The sequence below is a fragment of the Zonotrichia albicollis genome, chromosome 2 (assembly GCF_047830755.1).
Source record: "Zonotrichia albicollis isolate bZonAlb1 chromosome 2, bZonAlb1.hap1, whole genome shotgun sequence".
Taxonomy (NCBI): Eukaryota; Metazoa; Chordata; class Aves; order Passeriformes; family Passerellidae; genus Zonotrichia; species Zonotrichia albicollis.
This window is the reverse complement of record NC_133820.1, coordinates 8,045,232-8,063,405: the sequence shown is the minus strand read 5'-3', so window position 1 is coordinate 8,063,405 and position 18,174 is coordinate 8,045,232. Positions and strand designations below refer to the sequence as shown.

General features: G+C 39.2%; 1 long non-coding RNA gene across 1 annotated transcript in view; it reads right to left on the bottom strand.

The window, feature by feature from the left end:
- LOC113460109 (uncharacterized) overlaps positions 1–18,174 on the bottom strand; it is a 74,991-nt gene that overhangs the window by 36,776 nt on the left and 20,041 nt on the right. Inside the window, exons 7-10 of the long non-coding RNA XR_012578075.1 lie at positions 14,990–15,104; positions 7,346–12,846; positions 5,155–5,359; positions 4,856–4,907 (exon numbers count right to left, since the gene is read on the bottom strand). This is a non-coding gene — a long non-coding RNA (uncharacterized LOC113460109). The remainder of the gene's footprint in view (positions 1–4,855; positions 4,908–5,154; positions 5,360–7,345; positions 12,847–14,989; positions 15,105–18,174) is intronic.

Genomic DNA, 18,174 nt, shown 5'->3' with positions numbered 1-18,174 from the left:
CAAAAGGTAATCTTTATGAGCGCGTTTTCATCCCTGCTCATCCATCACTACATCACAGAAAATAGGTTGCGGAATTAATAAACTGATTGTGAGCATGCAGACGTACCCTGGCGTATGCAGACCTGAGAGGAAATGAACTTTCAAATCTATGTTCAGCTTGCATCAAAGTTTGTGTAGGCCTTTAAACTTAGAGAATTTTTGCTAAATTTGAATGAAAATTGTGACTCTGTTCACAGGGGTCTTAGGATGAGGGAAGAGACGAGGATCTGACTCCATGTTGGAGTTATTATTTTATGATATATATTATATTAAAACTACACTAAAAGAACAGAAGAAAGGATTTAATCAGAAGGCTAGCTAAGAATAGAATAGGAAAGAATGATGACAAAGGTTTGTAGCTCGGACTCACTGCCTGAGGGAGCTGACTGCCATTAATTAGAAACAAATAACATGGGCCAATCAAAGATCCACTTATTGTATAGTCAATAGATACCTGGGGGTATTTCTACTCCCCAACAGCCTACAGAACGTGTTACTCCATTTGTTTCCCTTGCACCCTGGAAGAAATATGTCTCACAAACCTACAGGACAGGCTACATAATGCCATCCTTACAACTCTGAAACCCTCCTGTAAGGCTCAAGCATGGGAAATACTTGAATCTAATTAGAAGAAGGAAAGATGTGTTGGGTAATAAATGAAGTTAGTGCACCAGGAAGACTATAATTACTCAGCAGCTCTTTGAGAAAAATCTCTGCCTTCATTTCCAACTGCCAACTTTCTAGAATTGTTGTGGCAAAATTACCCTTGAAGGTAAATATGATTATTCACTTAAAATATATTTCTATAATGAGAAGGCTGCAGAGTTGTAAGGTGTATATATATATATATAAAATTTTAACATAGAGTTAGGTATGTTAGGAGCTATTCAGAAATTATTTGCCTAAATGTCTTTAAGCCCCAGACTGGCTTCTCCAAGAGAAACATCTTCAGCTAATCCTCCTCACAGTCATGAGGTTTATGGGACAAAAGCCTGTTTTTAATTTGGGATGTGTAGTGTGGTTCTCAGGGAGTGCCAGGGCATCGAACAGGAGCCTGGCTGCCCTCCATGTAAACCAAAGATGAATCTACTCCTTCTTCAAAGCCTTCCCACCCTCTCTGGCAGGTCCTCCACCCTTGGTATGTTTCTGGAGAGGTTGGTGGTGGCAGCAGCATTAACCCAGGCTGCACAGAGGGGGACACCAGGACCTCACAGACCAGCTCAGAGCCTTCCTTGTGCTCTGCCTTGGCCATGCAGGTAAAACCAGCAGCTGGCAGGGAATACTCCAAGCCCATGAGAAGGAAACAATTTCTCCTTTCACTGACAGGAAAGGTCTGATGTGCTGAACTAATGTGATCTCCAGAGAGGTGAAGGCCCTCCTGGGGTGGCTTGGGTGCCCAGCAGCCTCTCTGGAGGTCACCAAGGCTTCCTGCAAACCCACTGCCACACCTGTCAGTGTGATTTGAGGCAGAGACTTCAGGGCAGGCACCTGAAAAGCTCTGCCAGAAACACATTTTAGCTTGTGCTACTTGAGCTGTTCTGTAAATCCATATTGTTCTGCAAAGTCTTGCTTTGGAGAGATGGTAAACAACACAATGCTTTTTCCCTGTATTTAGAATCTATTAGCCCAAATAACTTCATCATTTTAGAAGCAAAATTCACACACAACACTCCTCCTGTGAAGCTTTCCCTTACTGGATCAGAATGCAAAAATTACAAGGTGCTTTATTTCTGGGAGCAATTTCAGGAGGAGGTATCTTGGCTAAACATGCTGAGGAAAATGATTGCATTGGATAATTCCACACAAGAGCATTAACTGCATGTAAAGCCAGCATCCTCTGTGGTCTGGTTTTAACCTGAAAGTGAATTTTTTTTCCTGGATGTAGTTTGTTTTCTTTTTTGCTAATAACAGGTTCCTTTGTTGTTTTTGTGGTAATTTTTCACACTTGATATCCAAAGCATTTTTTGCACAGTGGAATAAGCAAGAAAACACGAAATACACATTTTTGACAACATGATAGCCAAGGTTTAGCCAAGCCTTCCCCCTATTTTGCATGATTCCAGGACAACATGAATTTGAGTGAAAGAATCATGCATTACTAAAAAGATAAAACTTAGATGCAATTTGAAACTAGACACTAATACATATAATGATCTTTTTCCTCTGGTGGTATTTGATGGACTCCTACTCTGGCCTTTCAAACTATTCTAGTTTTCTAATCCTATCTGCACATAACCTATAAATGTGTACAGGATTATTTATAATAAAATTGTCTGTGGTCACTCAATACAGGAATGCTATTTCAATTTGAAGTCCGTCTGCACTGCAAATGACCCAGAAAGGGAAGGAATCTGAATGAAAATTACAAGTTCAACATCACTTCACAAGGTTTCCTAAGTCATATAATTGCATCAGTGAACACTGAGCTAAAGCTACAGTGGCTGGTATTAATTCTGTCACAGAAACACTCGACTCAAGTGGGTCCTCTGCCCTCCAATCCCTTCCTAAATGTGTATTATTCAAGCTCAATAACTAATTTTGCTGGAATACTGCAGAAGCTTTCTGATATCTGCCTAAAGTCACTACAGCTCTCCAGAGCAGACATCATATTATTATTATTTTTAAATAAAAATCATGGTCATGACCAAAGGGAAAGTTTAATACTATGACCTTAAAGGAAGATATGAGGTCTGACTCCAGATTGATATTATTCCCTCAGAATTTATCAACCTTTATAAAAAGGAACTGTTAAAAACATGTTCAGCAAAGACTTTAAAATTCCACCTTTGCACCTGAATGCAAAAAGTATCTGAGTTAAAAAAATATTATGTATGATCTTCAAACTCTGAATAAAATGTTTAAAATGCACTGGTTGACATTGGTTATAGATTTTAAATTTTCAGCAACAGAACTGGCCAGTATGTATCACTGTGCACTACCAGATGGAGATTTTTACATTTATGCATACAGGCAGTGGAAAGATTTGAAGTTTTCCTTGCAAGCTGTTTCACATGCAGCACAGAGTTTTACTGAGGCAAATGTAAGAGGTTACAAAAATGAGGTGTGCTTGAATCCCTTTAAGGATGCCTGTTTTGCAGACCTGCACTCTGTCAGGGGTGTGAAGTTTAACCCTCAGAAAAATGGGGCACAAATCCTTCCCTTACTGAACATCAGGAGGAAATTTGGCTGAATGATGATCAGAGTTTGTTTCAAGTGCTGCATGCTGAAAAATGACCAAGAAACCGAAGTAAAGTTTTGCAAGCTGAAGCCTTGTTACATGCATTTGTTATTATGCTAAATTGTCTCTTTTTATTATTATCACCTCACTGGTCCTAGGTCTCCATGAAAAAATAAAAAAAATAGAAAAACTCTTTGTGAATTTTTCTTACACCATGATCTCTCTTTCCCCACATTCAGCACAATAAAATTGCCAAAATACAAACAGGTTACATACAGTATTTCAAGTATTATGTGTCAAATAAGGATAATTCAAAACCATTTTATTACAGTCTTAATTCTCCTGACATAAAAAACACGGAAAGTGAACTACCCAAACCCTTTAATATCACCTGCTGCTCAAAAATCTGCAAATGAGATACTGTTCTCTGAATCCAGTAAGCATATCTTGCCTCCCATTTAAATGACTGTACAACTGGTACTGTACAATGGTGAATTTGGAGTGGCAAAACAAGGTTGTACCCTTTAAATGGTGAATGTATATACACATATGTATATTTGACCTTGGAAAACTTATCAGAATGCAATAGGGCCCTCACTACATCCACTTTTGTGTGATGTGAGTGCCCACTTTGACTGGGATGGAGTTAATTTTCTCCCTGGTATCTGGTAGAGAGCTGAGTTTTGGATTCAGTGTGAGAATAATGTTGATCACACAATGATGGTTTGGTTGGTGTTCATCAGTATATGTATATACATATATATAGTTATGTATATAGTTATGTATATAGTTATATTTCTCTCTATATATGTATAGAGAGATATCTATATACATAGTTATATAGCTACATATAGACTATATATATAGTTATATATATATCTCTTTTTCTTCTTCATTATTATTTTTAGCAATATTTTTTTCAATTATCAGACTATTTTTATCTGAATCCTTGGTGTTTATCTTTTTTTTTTTTTCTGATTCTTGTTGCTCTCTCCACTTCCTACATGGTGCTTAGTTGCCAGCCATGGTTAAACCATGCCAGTGAGGCAGACACCCATTTGACTTAATCTGTTTTGCCCTTGACTAGATTACAGCCCCCTGCAGAATTAAATACTGTTAATGAGCTTTGGACTATATTCAGAAAAAAAAAAAAAAGGGAGATTCAGTTCAGGCAAACACTTCAGTGCAAAGGTATATATTAAAATACAGATTGTGAGTGTATTTGGGGGAACAATGATACCTACTGAGCCTCTGCAGGACTACAGACTCAACACCACAATGCCATATTGGTGCTCTTACCAGCTAAAACATGTTCAAGCAGGGACCAGAAGAGAGAGGAAGGAAGGGAAGGAGAAGGAAAGGGAAAAGCAATCTTCAAAGGACAGATATTGCTATCTTGTACCTGCCTTGAATATAGGAAATAGAATTTTTAGTTTGCAGCTACTAAATTTAGTTCACTGCCATTTCACTATCAGAGGAGAGAAGAATTAAAGCTAGTTCCTGAAAATAATCATGAAGACATCTCATGGGTTTGCATGGGGTTTTTGGGTTTTTTTTGTTGTTGGGGTTTTCTACACAAGCCAGTTAGCATCAATCCAGTCTGATGAGCCCATAAGAAACAATAAATGAAACTCCTACCTTTTCCAGACCACTCCTCTCCAAGTCAATCAGGTAGTTTAATCCAAAAATGCTAAAGGAAAAAAAAATCACGATCATGGTCTTTGTAGACACAATCTAATTGATGCATGTTTGTCCTAGCAGATTTTGTATTAAGACACCACACAAGCTAAAAACTTACAAGAATACACTGTACTAAAGAAAATTAGGAAGGAAAATAGGATGAAATAGAATGCAAGAATCTCAGATAATTTTAATTTTTTCCTTAAGGCAGCAGTTACACTTTTTCCCTTTCCATGTTCTGTTCTGTTTCCACTCACCCATTGGAGAGCTGCTGTCACAAGCCACCAATTCCTCCCATTTTTGTGGTGTCTGGGATCCACCAGCTCTGCCTGTGCCAGGCAAGGATGACACAACAATGGAACTTCATCATCTTCTGTACCATGATGTTCCCTGTGTGATCCTTCCATTCTCAGATGGATGATTGAGCTCTGCCCATGTCAATAATGTCATTACTGGCACACTCTTGCAAGATATTGAAAAATGAAATCATAAGATCCTGCTCTTTCCACGCTGTATTGCTCATGGACTTGTTTTGGGGTGGGAGCCTTGTGGAAGCAAAGGGACACAGCTCTCCCCTTCAGGAGCCAGCGTTGCAAATGGCCAGGGAACTCATTTTCCAGTGAAATTGTTCAAGGGCTGTCTCAGACTCCCACAGGAGAGGTACAGCCTGATTTTCTGCCCCTCTCTTATCCAAAGGAATGCTGGGCTAGGCTGCTTTTATATTGAAAACACACATGCAAGCAACCCCCAATGTTTCTAAAATTACAGTAACAGTAGGCTAGGATGGTTTAAGAGAGAGGCTTATGGTACCTGTTCGTGTTATTGATGCCCAAAACAAAGATCAACCAATTAAAAGTGCTTTTCCTTTAAAAATTGTGGAATAAAGAGGCTGGTTTGCTTTATTCCTTTAGACAGCTTTAAAGTACAGCTGTCCAGCTGGTGGCAAGAAAGCAGCTCAGCATATGGTGATTCCTATCCCAAAGAAGGCTCCTTCCCTGCTGCTTGAGGATTCTTTTTCCTTCTCCCCCAAACCTTTGATAGCTGCCTAATTCCTGACTGAGCTGCACAGGGCTGCCTCACTCCATGCAGTGTGTGACCCAGATATGCAGCTTACTGCTTTGCAAAGCACATTCCCCTGCACTGACAGATAAATCAGTTTCTTCTGGCTGCTTAAAAATCGCAGCTTGAGCTGTTGGAGAAGTTCTCAGCGAGCGCAGCCAAAACACGAAAGGGAGTAATCCACCATGCTCTCAACAAGGCAGAGGAGAGCCTGATGCACAGGCTATCACCCACACACAACCCCACTGGCTCAGCAGCACAGCTGCAAAATCCTCCAGGCACAGCAGGGGCTGTCAGCAGCACCAACATGATTAGCTAGGGAGATCTGCTTGTTTTCCTATCACAGGCTTGGGAAGAGTGAGCTCCGTTCAGCTGGGGTGCTCCCCTTAGCTGGGTCATCTCTGCTCCAGGACCTAATAGCCCTAAAAAATGTCAGCTTTCTCCACTCATGCTGATGCTGTCAGTGCCAGCCTGATACTCTTGTCACTTCTTCTCAGGTGTCAGCAAAATTGGGCTTGGCTGAGCGGTAACTCAACTACTTGTGCCTACACCACACTTTTGACCAAGGGTGCTTGTTCTACTTCTCAGTTATGTCAGCTCCAGGCCCCTGAAATAGACCCAGAGAGTTTAAAAAAGCTTGCCCAAATGATAGGTTTTTTTCCCCTCACTGAAAGCATTAGAGACTAAAAGACTGATAAGTTAGTGAGAAACGTCTCCTTCTACCTAACCTGACTTAATACAACATTTCTTTACAGACCCTCCCCCAAACTTTTTGGTACAGAAAGCTCTAAAATATAATAAACATTATTAAAATAAACAAAAAAAACCCCCAAAAAAGCAACCACAAAACCCTAGTAGTATAGAGGTGACTTAAGAAACTATCAGAGGAAGAGGATCTCAAGTAGAATCCTTCCTCTCTATTATGCCTAGATAAAATAAATACTACCTGCTTTTGGATGCTTTTTTTTTCTTGTTTGCTTGTTTGTTTAATGTTTTGTTTTGTGTTTTGAGAATACTGGGACTGTCATTAAGTGGGAGCTGGCAATGGTGACTGCGCAACATTTGTTATATATCCTCCCTTGTGATGTGAGAATAATAATTTTTGGTTATGCACTTTGAGTACTGGAAGGGCAATGCTGGGTTGTCATAAGAGCCCAATATCAACTGAAAAACCTGAGCTGAGCAGGAAGAAAAAAATCTTCAGAAAGACAAAGACATCCACTGCAGTAATTAGGTCAGAAAGGTCTACGAGAAGGTCAGCCATTCTCAGTAAGTGTTTAATCATTCAGGATGATTGGGGAGTAAGTGCACATACACATCCTGAAGAAAAGAAAAGTACTGTGGTGATTGATTCCCCTGAAAATTTCACATTAGACCCAGACTACTTACCTATTTGATTTGATGTGTATGTTTGCTGGAATCCAGTATATTTTCCTTGAAGCCTGTCAAATCTTGAATATTCACAGTAAGCCAGGCAAGGTGAGCTAAAGGCAGCAAAACCAAAATGAAACTCCTCTGACAGGTTAGGTTTTGTGGTACATACTGCAGACAGGAGGTCACACTCTTATCAGAATAATCCATTCTGACCTTAAAAGCATTTTGAACAATGTGAAAATACTGGCATGCCAAGATTTTTCTCCACATTGCATACCTCTCAGAATGCAAATTTTACAATGGCTCTGAACCATTACGAGAAAGATTTTTCTACCACTTTCCTGTCCCAGGTGTTTGTAAATAAAAAGCAAATTAAAAAATTAGTAAAAACAAGTAGATCTCCTTTTTGCTTCATACAACAGCAAAAAATAAATATTCTCTGAGTGAACATACTGACAGTATGGCAAATGACAAACGTACAGCGTACTGGATGGTATGACAAATGACAAAACAAAAATAATTTTTTCTTTTACTTTTTGTTGAAGACATAATGTAGTTTTTTAAAAGGCTTTGTGTCTTTACACACTGCATGAGGTTATCCCCACTTTACCCTTCCCAGGGAGATCAGTCAGCAGAACATATTTCCCCACAGGTGCTCATTCCAGCGGCTTGTCCTCCAAATCAACAAGAAGCGAGCCAGCTCTAGTTTGGAAGCCACAGTGGCATGGAGTTCAATCCAAATTGAAATGCAGTGTCTCTCATCCAGTTTATGGCAGGGCCAGCCCTGAATTCATGCACTTGAGAAGCTTCCAGGTCCCAGCTGATCCCCTCTGAGTGAGGGCTGGACGGGAGCGCGCCTGTCGCTGTCACGGGAACGCCAACTCGCTGAAAAGGATGCTCAGCTGGCACAGAGGCTGCACATTTGTAGCCTGCTTGTGAGTCAGTTCTGCTTGCTGGGAGCTGGCATCCTCAGAGGGCTCCACAAATGCTCCTTTCAGCAGCTCTGGCCTTAAACTTTCTCCCTGCCTTGTGCCTCCTATATCATTGCTGCTCCCTTAGTTCTGCCCATGTCAGCAATTAGTGGGGTTTGGGGGAGCTGGGCAGTAAACCTCCAATAAAATTGATACCACAGTCACAACACTGGCCTTAGTGGTACCCAGGCAATAAACCAGAAAGGAGGAAGAGTAATTGCTGAAATTAATGGCTGTTAAAAATAAGGGGGGCGTGCTGGTGGCGGACAAAACTGTGCTCACTTTGTTAAACTGCAAATACATTTTTAGCATTGACTTTAGCCCTTTCAGAGCTGCTGCTGAACTGACTAAAAGCAGGTGCAAACCTACTGAATGCAGGCTAATCACTTCCATGATGAGGATCATCATTTCCAGTATCATTTTCAGGACAGTTAAGTGGAGCACCATGGTCGCTAGCACCTTTAACTTCATTTGTGGCAGCATCTGTGGCACAATGCAGCTGAAACTGCAGATGAACCTGGTTCCTCTCCCAGGCCAATGCAGAAGGGCTGTCTGCTCTCAGCTGGCAGATCTACCTTAAAGTGCCCAATGAAACCATCTACCAGACATTAAATCAGCTGCAGATTTTCCTATTTTTAACAGCAAACCCAAATAAAAATACCAAATATTTAATTCAAGATTTCTCCCACATGAAGTCATTAAACTACAAGAATGTTTTTTGTTTCTTATGTGGTATGCACAAAATCCAAGAGGACACTTGTAATTGAAATTTTCTGCTGCTTTTGATGAACTGTCAGAACCTACATGCAAAAAATAGAATGGGCAATAAGTAGCAGTAATTTACAGCCCTGTAAGAATCTTATCACTTTGGAACCTACAATATGTTAATTGTACAACTCAGCATTTTACCAAATTATATTAAAAATCCCTTCAATAATATGTTCTGTCAATATCTACTAAAAATCAACATGTAACTTTTAGCCAGTACAAGCTTAATTGATAAGAATTACTTATATTCCTCTAAAAGACAATACTTATTTAAGAAGTCTCACAATATGTTTTTGGAATCAGTAAGTATTCACAGTGTCTTTAAGACAGAAAAACAAGTGTCTGCAACTTACTCATTTGTCCCAAAGCAGAGTTACAGGAACCCACACCACCATCGCATTTTACCAGTAATCCTTGAAGTTTTCTATTCCCCTATTTTTCATGCAAATTTAGAGCTCTTCAGGAAAAGAGAGAGGAGAAGACATTCAAAAAAGTCTTCAACATATGGCTGAAGTGAAAGATTTAGTTTGGAATGACCTGCCTTAATGCTCTCTGATGACTCAAAATTGCCAGAATTTTAGAAAGGCAAGAAGTTCTTGCACTTAAATAGGAGCAACTTACATTTTACCTATCCTAAAGGAAAGAAAAAAGAAAGAAAGGTGGTGCTGGCTCTGTGGTAGAGGATTTATATCTTAACTCATTATAGGTACATATAACACCTCCAAATCTTAAAACATCTGACAATATAGGGCAATTTTAACTTGGATTCATATCTAGCAGAAAACCTGTAACTGGAGCAGTCACTCCTGAAGAAGTGGTCAGAATTTTTATTTTTCAGCAGTTCTGGAAATGCACATTGACTGCACAACCCCACTATTACTGCTAAGCTCAAATCTCATTTGTATATTCTGGTTTTTCTCCAATGCTAAACATGCCTCTAGCAAAGCAGAGCTCAGTTTATTAGCACAGATTTTTAATCATTTCTCCCTCCCCTTTCTCCCTCATTTTATTTATTTTTTTTCATGTTATCCCTTTTTGTTTTCTGTTATCCCTTTTTTGGCTAGCCATTAAATTTAAGACGATCCAGTGCATAAAAAGCTGAATTACATCAACTGGCAATAAATACATTTAACTTAAATATTTATTTCATTACTTGCTATGTGTTCTTCTCTAGTCACACTCCAAGGTCCATTGTAATACATCTGGCTAAACAATCTTGGTTTATTTTTCTGTAAAAATATGGATTCCTGCTGACAGCAACATTTTATTGCAGAGGTATTGGAAAGTAATATCCGTTCACTATAACAAGCTCTCCTGAATCCATGCTATCAACCAGCAACCTGTTGTGGACCATTTGTTTTGTCTTTTTTTTTCCCCCCTCTCTCTCTCTTTTAAACAAGTGGAATTGGAGTTGGAGCAAAAAGGCATCCTTGAAGGACAGATCTGGAATGGTCATCCCTCAAAAGTGCTAGGCAGTGTTCAGATGCCATCAGTCAGCGCCCCTCAATTCCCGCTCAGATGGAAGAGCTGCCTATCTCACATTCCAAATGAATTTTGACAGACAGGTTTTCTTTCAGGTCTCCGAATAGAGAATATTTCCTGACTCAATACACCTGCTCCCATTAATTAAAAACAAAAAAGAACCCACCCAAAATAACACACAAGCAAGGAATTCTTCTTCACTAAGATAACTCATCTCCAGCTCCGAAAACAGGGTTGCATCTTTTGAACAGGGAGCTGCATACAATTCCCTTGAGGTAAGCACCCACTCTCAGAAATGCCCTTGTCCAAATTTTTACTTATCCACTTTGAGTTTATGAGAGACAGAGAGTCATATTTCTTACTGAGAATAAATGAAATGGAAGAATACAAATTTAGCTGATCCAAACTGCCACTACACAGGGACATTCACACGCTGACTAATATCATTGTGATGGTAATTAAAAGAGCAGAGACAGCAGCAGAGACATCTAATTTAATACACTACTAGAAAGGAAAATTTTATGTAATAACCAATTGTTGTTGGGGTTGTTTTGTTGGTTTTTTGTTTGTTTTTGCCATAGCTGCTTAACTTTCCCAAATATTGACAAGATAAATTTGCACCAAGATCCTTTAAAGGTTCAGTCTTTGCCCTTAATGAAATCTTATGTTTGAGTTAGGTATTTTTTCCAACAAGAGATAAAGGTAGGAAAATTTGCTTTCAGAAAAATAAAACCATAGCATTTTCCTGTTTTCAGCTCCTGATTTATATTAACATAAGGAAGAGAGAAGCTCCTGTCGTCAGTAACCAGCCAAAATTTAAACATGTGTAAACATTTCTGATATGAAGGCTAAACGTGTTTTGAATCACTCCAAGTTCTCCTTTCTCTCTTTCTGTTTTTATATTACTCATATTAATTTTTTTTCATAGGAACATGTTTTCTACTTGGGATGTGATAACATTCATATTTCTACTAAAAAGAAGATGCCTGTGAGCATGTAAAGTGTGATCAGGGAGAAATTTAAGAAGGTTCAAATAATTTTTTTAGACTTTTAAATTTTTCTCGTTGGTACTATTTTAAGTCTGCAAGACAAATCTGATTCTCTGTATTACTATTCCCCCTAGAACTCCTCTGCCCCATTGGCAAGGCTGATTGGAATATCATTACATTGGACTTTTCCTACTCTGTTCTTTTCTTGGCACATTGAAACATTTTTATTCCCCTTGTATCTTTCAAATACATCAGATTAATATAATAAATGATAGCTGACCTTTATAGACATGCTGACAGAACCATAAATCTTGTTTGGTCACTTCTACTGGTTGTAATAAAACAGGATTACTGAACTGGCTTGTTTAGCTTGTGGGTTGTTCCAAAATGACCTGAATCTTCATGCACTGTCCACCAGCTGCTGCAACTGAACTCATCATTACTGAGGTCTTCTGGTCACCATCTGGATACAAATCAGATAGCCACAGCTGGCAGAATAGGCTGCAGATGTTGGGCTTGGTAGCCACAGCTGGATCTATTCTAGCTCTCCATGATTAGCAGCACTTGAGCTCACCATGCTGCTCAACCTTCTCCTCCTTGTGGTCATGTCTTTTTGCTTTGCATCTCTTCTTGGGTTTCTTTCTTGGGAGAGGTTTAGAAACACACATCAGAGGATGTTCCAGCAGTAGGGACTCAGATATTTTGGTCAGAGATTATTTATTCCAGTTCAAAAACCTCAGCCATCCGTCCATTCCACAAATAGATGCAGCAGTGCCTGGGGATGTGTTATATAACAATGATTTGAGGCATGTGTGCAGACTCATACAACACACATGCTCCTCTGTCACAGAGCTTCCTTCCAAGCAACAGAGCTGTGCCAAGTTTATCATGACAACTCAAGAGTCAGGGAGGAAAACAGGAGCTCTAAAGAAGGAATTACCATCTGTCAAGTGGCTGTGTACCTTGCCTTGAAAATCATTGTAGCATAACTGATGTGCATCTTTGCGTGTCTAGACACGGCATCTCTTCCTCCTCAGTTTCTGATATTGATCAGACAGAAAATGAAAACAAGTTTTCAGATGATCTTCATACGTATGCATAAATTTGAATGCATGCTCTGTCAAAAGTTCCTTCACAATCACAGGGCTTTTCCTTTTATGTTTATGGCCTGTACAGCAAGGATAGGAATTAAATATGAAGCACATCCCATTTATCAATTTTTATGTCAGGAAAGATGATGAATACAATGCAACACTGATGGATTTCTCAAAGCTTGTAGAAACATCAGTCATATACAGTCCACGACCTGGAGTAAAGTGGAAAAATAATAAAGCATAAGCTGAAATCCCCTTTGAAGTTGACCTGTAAGTTCTGAATGACTTTAAGTTAAATTCTTATCCACTCTTTTATGAGCAACTATCCTCCACATAGGAAGGTTTGGCATCAGATTCTGTGGGGACTATTTCCAATGCAGTGTGTATGCGCAGAAATGAAGTAATGTTTCAGTCAGAAAAATGTTTATGAGCACATTAGAAATAAAAGTGAAAGCAAGATAAATTTTTGATCTAAGGAATAATCAGCATGCCAAGAAAAAACGGTTCTGTTCATATCTGAAACTACTAGGAATTTCACCAGCTATTAACATGAAAAGTTACATGGATTGCAAATTCAAGTTATTTTATCAGAAAATATGATAAAGGCAAAATGATTCACATATCACCCTGACTTGTGTGTCAGGATCATTCTTTATACCTGAAAAAATAAACCACTTCCATTTCAGAAGTCTAAAAATTCGAGACCAATGTCACCTAACATCCTCAGCCCCATTTATGCAATTTTGCTTAGAAATCTCCTAATGAGGTCCTCATTCACGTCAACCTGAGAGAGCTAAAATTCCAGAGATCTGGTTTAATGTGCATTTGAGCCTGGGCAAACCTGGAGGACAAGTATGCAAATGTCAAAACAATCCAGCTAAACCCAGGATACCTCTTTCAGGGTGCCCAACACAGATGACACCTTTGGCCCTTTTCTCTCGTGCTTTTTTTGTCTCTAATCAAGGGAGCAGAGCACCAAAATGCAACTTTGGGAAGGTTCAGAATGCTGGTGGATAAAGCACCACCATATTCAGGGAATCTGCCTGTAAGCCAGCATCTATTTATCAATACAAATAACCTACATTTTACAATGGAAACTATCTCAGACAAGCCTAGAAAGGATCTGGCCTGCTATAATACACTTTGGGCACTGGGATCATAGATCTTATCAATTGCTCTGGATCTACTTGTGAGAGAAAGCAAAATCTCCAAAACATCCTTGCAAATACAGCTTCAAAATCAAGCTGAAAAATCTGTCCTGCGTGAATACTGGCTCATAGCATCAGGACAGCAAGTAATGAATTATTTTAAACTGAAGCCTAACTGTTGTTGACTACATATGAACTCCTAAGGGGACTGTAAAAAGGGGCAATTTAAGTCACTTAAGAGATGCTGAGTTTCAAATACTAAAATAAAATTGCCTGAAAGTTTCTTGCTGATGCTGTACATATTCCAGACTATGAGGAAAAAAAAAAATCCTCACCCTTATCTAGAAGATTTGTTAAATTGGACATTGATCTATGCTCAGAAACTTGAGGGCATACCTTCATCCTCAGTAATTCTAGGAAAGCATTTGCATCTTTGTGTGTTTTAGCACAAAGCAGAGAATTCCATCACCCCCAAACGCCCCCAGTCTGCAAATGTGTCAGAGAATTAATTCAAGCCATATGGAAAAAAGGTGTTTGTTTTTTAAGAGCAGAGTGTCTGTACAGAATGCAACAGGCTCTGTGACAGCAGAAGTTTCTGTTTAGGTGAAATGCCAGGCAAAAGGATGCTCCTCATCCCAGCACACAGGTGGAATATCCCACAGTGTCCATTCCCTTCCAAAGGCAGAATCCCTACTGTCCAAAGGTCTTTCCTGAGGAGCAGCTCTCTTATTCCTTCATCATCTCACATTTTTCAATACAAGTCTATTTAAAAGGCTCAAGGCTCACAGTGCTGGTGGAGGCTAATTGCCTACCTGCCAAAGTGGAGCAGGAAAACACTCAAACACATAAAAACACCAAGGAGTTCTTCCTGAGGAAAAATGCATGTGAAAAATAATTTGCAACCTGTCTGCTCTCAGCATTCTTCTAACTTTTCTCTTTAATCCAATGATAGCAACAATAGACTGACTCCAAAAAACTAAAAAAATAAAACAAAAAAACCACCACCAACAACAAACCTAAGGAAAAAAATGGGTGTGGCTTGAGTGTCACAGTTGTTTTAGACATCCGCTTTCTGTAGATGACAAAGAGTGGATATTAATAATTTTATGACATCATTAACACCTTATATTAAATTTGACCTGAGTGACTAAATCAATGCTCTTTAAAATCAGGTTTAGGACTTGATTTAACACTAGCAGACACGTACCTCATTTCACATCAGGGAGTTGTCCCCTCATGCTCAGTGATGCTCTGTCCCTAAAAAGCCCTGCACTGGTACTTTAGGGACACCCAGGCTCATTCCAAGCACAGGATGGATGCACCTGGAATGCAGAAGCACCCTGGCAGTGTTAGGAAAGTATCACACCTTGCTGTCCTGCTATTCTGTTTCCAGGTCTAAAATCAGGGTACTGAATGCTGCTGCAGGGATCTGCTGTAGTTTGCTGAGCTCTACACCAAGGCATGTAAATAAAAAAAAAATCTGTTGTTCAAAACCACACAAAAAGGCCTTGTCTGCAGTGGAAAACTACACCATCCTAGAATATGGCTTCAGGAATACTGGGAATTAGGAGAATTTTAAATGCATAATATCAAGGATTGCTAAATTTAGCATAGTCAGCCAATGTTAATTCAAGGTTGGATTCTGCTAACACTGAGCATAATCTCTTTGAAGAGATTGGATTTTTTCTTTTTTCCCAAAAGAAAAGAGGTTACAAATAACAAGTAATGGCTAATCCAAAATATGTTCCCAGCAAAAATAAATGAGGGGTTGTGTTACTGTTGGTCACTAGGTCAAAGCACACAGTAGTCTTCCCTGTACTATTTACCTGGACCTAAAACTGCAATTCCAGCCTTTACTAACATTGTTATTGTGTTATTTAGTACATTATGTAGTGCCTATAAAAGCTTTTTTCCTCCCCCCTGCTGTGAGTTTGCTCTGTGTGTGCACAGCCACATCCAATAATGCCTTCATTTCCTGACCCTGGTGGGTTCTCCAGCACGATGTGATTTTTGTCAAAAAAAATCAGGCACAAAAAATTTGTCAAAAATATCAGGATCTCAGCCAGGTCCCCAGCTGTCCCGTGAACACAGTGAGAGAAGCCTCTGCAAAGGGAAGAAATTACAAAGCTACATAAAGCTCTGTGTGGCATTGTGCTCTCCAGGGATTGTCCGCTCCTTCCCATCCACAAGGCACAAAGGATTGCAAGTAAGAAAGAGGAGATCAAGCTAACAAACCAGAAAAATCCTTTGAAGTTTTGGACCCATTTAGTCATTCTGCAAATAAGACCCTCTGTAGATCTGGCATCTACACTGTCACATTTAGGGATATTTCATGTCCAGCCTTCCAGAGCATGACACTGTGCAGCGATTTATATGTAGATTCCACAGCAGTCAAAGTCAGGACAAAAGCAACTATTCAGACTTCCAATGGAAGCCAGGCAAATGCAATTATAAATGGAATTAAGAAGAGTTATCCCCTTCTACCCAACTATTCTAGAATTTTTTGGGGCCAAAAAAGGTAAGGAAGATAACAAGCATGCTGAGAATCTGTATTAGGCATTTCATTAGACATCTTTTCCTCTGCACTCTACTATTTTTAAAAAAAGATTTTCTTTCAATACTGCCTGTCTGAAAGAACATTTTTTTTCCCATCTTTCTTTATCAAAAAACAACAGTGTATAGCTAGGTCTTAAAGGGCTGGAAAAGTCAAACTAGAAATTATAGAGAAATGGAATTATTTACTAGAATTTAATAATTAGATGGCTGAGGTTTCTCCTTGTTGCCACACTGTGCACATATGATGATCCCAAATGAACAGCCTATATTTTCAAATCACACAAAGGGAATTTCCAGCAGGGCTACAAAAAGATTGGGAAAAATCACTTTGCAAGTCAGTTCACTTTATTTTTAAAAGCTCACCAAGGTCACAAGCCCAAGGAAAGCTTAATTAAAGTCGATGGAAGATGCAGAAGCGAGGCAGAAAGAATAAGATGGCAAGAAAAATCATTTTTTAAAACATATTAGATTATGTGAAGCCAGAGAGGCTTGACACCATCGATTTCAGAAATGGGTTAAAGATAAGGAACCAAGTATTGTAGGAATTACAATGAGGCAAAGCGAGCTCGGAGCATCTGCTACACACATTCACTCTCTAATTCCAAGGGATACAGTGAAGGCTAAGACTAAAAGGTGTCTAAACCCAGTAGGCTTTCATTAGGAGCTTAACTCACAGGTCCACAACAAGCAGAAAACAGCCCAGACATGTGGTGCTGCTAGGCAAACATTTTAATCTTCCCTCTCATGAATTGCTAGTAAAACCCATAATATTTTGTCCCATACATCTTTAATTTCCACACCCTACTCTACCCACCACCATCAGTCCTGGAAAAGGTGTGAGGAGATTTCCTGCCCAAGAAAACAAGCAGTTTTCCATCAAGCTGAGATGATGTCTCAGAAAAGAAGAGAACATGAAAAAACCCACAAGCTCAACTAGCACTTATTATGCATAGAATTATTGCCAACACTTTATGATACTTTCATAAATCATCTTCTCATCATTGTTTAACAACCAGGAAAACTCTCCACTGATAATGTGGAGTTATGCTTAAAGCACTCCTTTCTACAACTGCATCTTAAAGTGACTGGAATGGCACAAGGTCAGTGCTTGAAGGTGTAATCCCTGTCAACAGAGCAATTTTCATTATCTGGGTGAAGAGTTTGCATCGTGACCTCTAAGACACTCGACTCCTCTCAGCCCTCCTCATCCTCTGGTGCTCTCTGCTGCAGTCTGCAGCACCTCAGAGGGGAAAAGGAGGGATGGAAGCTCCTCATTTTCAGCTACAGACCTACTAAAAACTTCAGAAACCAGCACAAGGAAAAGCTTTCTGAGGGTTTGTGCAGAAATAGAGAAGTGTTTCCTCTGGAGGATGCCGCCAAACTTAATTGGTCAGGGGTATTTCTAAAAAGAAGGTGGGGAAGGGTCCTCATTCAAGGAACTCCCCAGAATATCCCAGGAAACTTTCAGATGAAAGATGAATAAGAATAATCCCTTGCTTTTTAAATAGAAAACTACTGATTGCTCTTTTTTGCAAAGCATTTGAAAATACGGTGTTTTGTAATGCATGGCTAGAGAGTCGTGGGGAAGCAGAAGAGCTTTTTGAGTCTAATATGGTAAAAGATTTTTAGCTTGAGGCAGTGCTGGCTAAGGGAATATTAGATTTGTAATCAATTTTTACTACCACTCTATTGTTTTCCAGATGTGCTTATTTATTATTAGCTTCCAAAAGTAATACTTAGTCTGAATAAAATATAAATAGTTAAGAATCACATAAATATTTATATATTTTTAAAAATGAATAAGTTAAAGGGGTCTATATATACCAACATCGGCTA